This window comes from Tachypleus tridentatus, chromosome 5 (genome assembly GCF_004210375.1).
Source record: "Tachypleus tridentatus isolate NWPU-2018 chromosome 5, ASM421037v1, whole genome shotgun sequence".
NCBI lineage: Eukaryota > Metazoa > Arthropoda > Merostomata > Xiphosura > Limulidae > Tachypleus > Tachypleus tridentatus.
In genome coordinates this window covers 41,752,360-41,758,333 of record NC_134829.1, presented here as the reverse complement: position 1 = coordinate 41,758,333, position 5,974 = coordinate 41,752,360, and positions in this window count along the sequence as shown.

The following is a 5,974-nucleotide window of genomic DNA, read 5'->3' as shown; positions in this document are numbered from 1 at the left end:
AAAAACTGGCGTAATGTGAATTGAAAATGAAAGTTACTTTTAGATGAGCTTGAATGAGCAAGTTCGAAAGAACACAGATAGTGAGACCTTTGAAAACTCACAGTTAACAACCTGAGAAGCACTATTTTGCAGTCGTCACGAAGCTTTTGAATTAACCTGACATGTGTAAGAGAGTTGCAGTTGTATTATTTATATTCGTGAAAAATTAAAAGAACAATCTGTCGTTTGGTTTGATTTGTTTTGAATTTTACGCAAACTTACACGAGAGTTATCTCCGCTAGCCGTCCCTAATTTAGCAGCATGAGACTAGAGGGAAGAAAACTAGTCATTACCACCCACCGCCAACTCTTGGACTACTCTTTCACCAACGAATAGTGGGATTGACCGTGACGTTATAACCCCCCCCCTACGGCTAAAAGGGCGAGCATGTTTGATGTGGCGGGGATTCCAACCCACAACCCTCGGATGACAGGTCGAGTTCCTTAACCACCAGACCATGCCGGGCCACCATCTGTCATTCACCTGATGTTTGTCGTATGAACTGAGTCACTTTATATTCAGTCTATATAATCGGTGTTTTTAGTTCAGTGTTTAAACATTTACATTTGAAAACACTACTGTTACCATTATGTAAGAATCTATAAATGAATGAACACAAAATGTTAATTTAATATGCATTTACAGTTGTTGTCGTTCACTCTTTCGACTTGCAAGTTAGATGTTTAAATAATTTTACTCGTTAATCCCCAAACAAAACAGATCATTATCTGTTTTTATTGGCTCACAATCAATAACACTGATTATCTGGTTTCGCAAGTTTCTGGCTTCACCAGACAACAAAGTTACTTTAATATATAGAACAAACATATATATCAACTATCTGGTTTACTGAATAACTTTCTTACTTTGTTATACAACAAGTTTGGTTATCTAGGTTCACTAAATAACTTTGTTACTTTATTATCGAGAATAATCAATAAACTTGGTTATCTAGGTTCACTGAATAACTTTGTTACTTTATTATCGAGAATAATCAATAAACGTGGTTATCTAGGTTCATTAAATAACTTTGTTACTTTATTATGGAGAATAATCAATAAACTTGGTTATCTAGGTTCACTAAATAACTTTGTTACTTTATTATCGAGAATAATGAAAAACTTGGTTATCTAGGTTCACTAAATAACTTTGTTACTTTATTATCGAGAATAATCAATAAACTTGGTTATCTAGGTTCATTAAATAACTTTGTTACTTTATTATGGAGAATAATCAATAAACTTGGTTATCTAGGTTTATTAAATAACTTTGTTACTTTATTATCGAGAATAATCAATAAACGTGGTTATCTAGGTTTATTAAATAACTTTGTTACTTTATTATCGAGAATAATCAATAAACGTGGTTATCTAGGTTCACTAATTAACTTTGTTACTTTATTATCGAGAATAATCAATAAACGTGGTTATCTATGTTCACTAATTAACTTTGTTACTTTATTATGGAGAATAATCAATAAACTTGGTTATCTAGGTTCACTAAATACCTTTGTTATTTTATTATCGAGAATAATCAATAAACGTGGTTATCTAGGTTCACTAAATAACTTTGTTACTTTATTATCGAGAATAATCAATAAACGTGGTTATCTAGGTTCACTAAATAACTTTGTTACTTTATTATCGAGAATAATCAATAAACTTGGTTATCTAGGTTCACTAAATAACTTTGTTACTTTATTATCGAGAATAATCAATAAACTTGGTTATCTAGGTTCATTAAATAACTTTGTTACTTTATTATGGAGAATAATCAATAAACTTGGCTATCTAGGTTTATTAAATAACTTTGTTACTTTATTATCGAGAATAATCAATAAACGTGGTTATCTAGGTTCACTAAATACCTTTGTTACTTTATTATGGAGAATAATCAATAAACTTGGTTATCTAGGTTCACTAAATAACTTTGTTACTTTATTATCGAGAATAATCAATAAACGTGGTTATCTAGGTTCACTAAATAACTTTGTTACTTTATTATCGAGAATAATCAATAAACGTGGTTATCTAGGTTTATTAAATAACTTTGTTACTTTATTATCGAGAATAATCAATAAACGTGGTTATCTAGGTTCACTAATTAACTTTGTTACTTTATTATCGAGAATAATCAATAAACGTGGTTATCTATGTTCACTAATTAACTTTGTTACTTTATTATGGAGAATAATCAATAAACTTGGTTATCTAGGTTCACTAAATAACTTTGTTACTTTATTATCGAGAATAATCAATAAACGTGGTTATCTAGGTTCACTAAATAACTTTGTTACTTTATTATCGAGAATAATCAATAAACGTGGTTATCTAGGTTTATTAAATAACTTTGTTACTTTATTATCGAGAATAATCAATAAACGTGGTTATCTAGGTTCACTAATTAACTTTGTTACTTTATTATCGAGAATAATCAATAAACGTGGTTATCTAGGTTCACTAAATACCTTTGTTACTTTATTATGGAGAATAATCAATAAACTTGGTTATCTAGGTTCACTAAATAACTTTGTTACTTTATTATCGAGAATAATCAATAAACGTGGTTATCTAGGTTCACTAAATAACTTTGTTACTTTATTATCGAGAATAATCAATAAACGTGGTTATCTAGGTTTATTAAATAACTTTGTTACTTTATTATCGAGAATAATCAATAAACGTGGTTATCTAGGTTCACTAATTAACTTTGTTACTTTATTATCGAGAATAATCAATAAACGTGGTTATCTAGGTTCACTAAATAACTTTGTTACTTTATTATCGAGAATAATCAATAAACGTGGTTATCTAGGTTCACTAAATAACTTTGTTACTTTATTATCGAGAATAATCAATAAACTTGGTTATCTAGGTTCACTATATAACTTTGTTACTTTATTATTGAGAATAATCAATAAACTTGGTTATCTAGGTTCATTAAATAACTTTGTTACTTTATTATTGAGAATAATCAATAAACTTGGTTATCTAGATTCATTAAATAACTTTGTTACTTTATTATTGAGAATAATCAATAAACTTGGTTATCTAGGTTCACTAAATAACTTTGTTACTTTATTATCGAGAATAATCAATAAACGTGGTTATCTAGGTTCACTAATTAACTTTGTTACTTTATTATCGAGAATAATCAATAAACGTGGTTATCTAGGTTCACTAATTAACTTTGTTACTTTATTATCGAGAATAATCAATAAACGTGGTTATCTAGGTTCACTAAATACCTTTGTTACTTTATTATCGAGAATAATCAATAAACTTGGTTATCTAGGTTCACTAAATAACTTTGTTACTTTATTATCAAGAATAATCAATGAACTTGGTTATCTATATTCATTAAATAACTTTGTTACTTTATTATGGAGAATAATCAATAAACTTGGTTATCTAGGTTCACTAAACAACTTTGTTACTTTATTATCGAGAATAATCAATGAACTTGGTTATCTAGATTCATTAAATAACTTTGTTACTTTATTATCGAGAATAATCAATAAACGTGGTTATCTAGGTTCACTAAATACCTTTGTTACTTTATTATGGAGAATAATCAATAAACTTGGTTATCTAGGTTCACTAAATAACTTTGTTACTTTATTATCGAGAATAATCAATAAACGTGGTTATCTAGGTTTATTAAATAACTTTGTTACTTTATTATCGAGAATAATCAATAAACTTGGTTATCTAGGTTCATTAAATAACTTTGTTACTTTATTATTGAGAATAATCAATAAACTTGGTTATCTAGGTTCACTATATAACTTTGTTACTTTATTATTGAGAATAATCAATAAACTTGGTTATCTAGGTTCACTAAATAACTTTGTTACTTTATTATTGAGAATAATCAATAAACTTGGTTATCTAGGTTCATTAAATAACTTTGTTACTTTATTATTGAGAATAATCAATAAACTTGGTTATCTAGATTCATTAAATAACTTTGTTACTTTATTATTGAGAATAATCAATAAACTTGGTTATCTAGGTTCACTATATAACTTTGTTACTTTATTATTGAGAATAATCAATAAACTTGGTTATCTAGGTTCATTAAATAACTTTGTTACTTTATTATGGAGAATAATCAATAAACTTGGCTATCTAGGTTTATTAAATAACTTTGTTACTTTATTATCGAGAATAATCAATAAACGTGGTTATCTAGGTTCACTAAATACCTTTGTTACTTTATTATGGAGAATAATCAATAAACTTGGTTATCTAGGTTCACTAAATAACTTTGTTACTTTATTATCGAGAATAATCAATAAACGTGGTTATCTAGGTTCACTAAATAACTTTGTTACTTTATTATCGAGAATAATCAATAAACGTGGTTATCTAGGTTTATTAAATAACTTTGTTACTTTATTATCGAGAATAATCAATAAACGTGGTTATCTAGGTTCACTAATTAACTTTGTTACTTTATTATCGAGAATAATCAATAAACGTGGTTATCTATGTTCACTAATTAACTTTGTTACTTTATTATGGAGAATAATCAATAAACTTGGTTATCTAGGTTCACTAAATAACTTTGTTACTTTATTATCAAGAATAATCAATAAACGTGGTTATCTAGGTTCACTAAATAACTTTGTTACTTTATTATCGAGAATAATCAATAAACGTGGTTATCTAGGTTTATTAAATAACTTTGTTACTTTATTATCGAGAATAATCAATAAACGTGGTTATCTAGGTTCACTAATTAACTTTGTTACTTTATTATCGAGAATAATCAATAAACGTGGTTATCTAGGTTCACTAAATACCTTTGTTACTTTATTATGGAGAATAATCAATAAACTTGGTTATCTAGGTTCACTAAATAACTTTGTTACTTTATTATCGAGAATAATCAATAAACGTGGTTATCTAGGTTCACTAAATAACTTTGTTACTTTATTATCGAGAATAATCAATAAACGTGGTTATCTAGGTTTATTAAATAACTTTGTTACTTTATTATCGAGAATAATCAATAAACGTGGTTATCTAGGTTCACTAATTAACTTTGTTACTTTATTATCGAGAATAATCAATAAACGTGGTTATCTATGTTCACTAATTAACTTTGTTATTTTATTATGGAGAATAATCAATAAACTTGGTTATCTAGGTTCACTAAATACCTTTGTTATTTTATTATCGAGAATAATCAATAAACGTGGTTATCTAGGTTCACTAAATAACTTTGTTACTTTATTATCGAGAATAATCAATAAACGTGGTTATCTAGGTTCACTAAATAACTTTGTTACTTTATTATCGAGAATAATCAATAAACGTGGTTATCTAGGTTCACTAATTAACTTTGTTACTTTATTATGGAGAATAATCAATAAACTTGGTTATCTAGGTTCACTAAATAACTTTGTTACTTTATTATCGAGAATAATCAATAAACGTGGTTATCTAGGTTCACTAAATAACGTTGTTACTTTATTATCGAGAATAATCAATAAACGTGGTTATCTAGGTTTATTAAATAACTTTGTTACTTTATTATCGAGAATAATCAATAAACGTGGTTATCTAGGTTCACTAATTAACTTTGTTACTTTATTATCGAGAATAATCAATAAACGTGGTTATCTAGGTTCACTAAATACCTTTGTTACTTTATTATGGAGAATAATCAATAAACTTGGTTATCTAGGTTCACTAAATAACTTTGTTACTTTATTATCGAGAATAATCAATAAACGTGGTTATCTAGGTTCACTAATTAACTTTGTTACTTTATTATCGAGAATAATCAATAAACGTGGTTATCTATGTTCACTAATTAACTTTGTTACTTTATTATGGAGAATAATCAATAAACTTGGTTATCTAGGTTCACTAAATACCTTTGTTATTTTATTATCGAGAATAATCAATAAACGTGGTTATCTAGG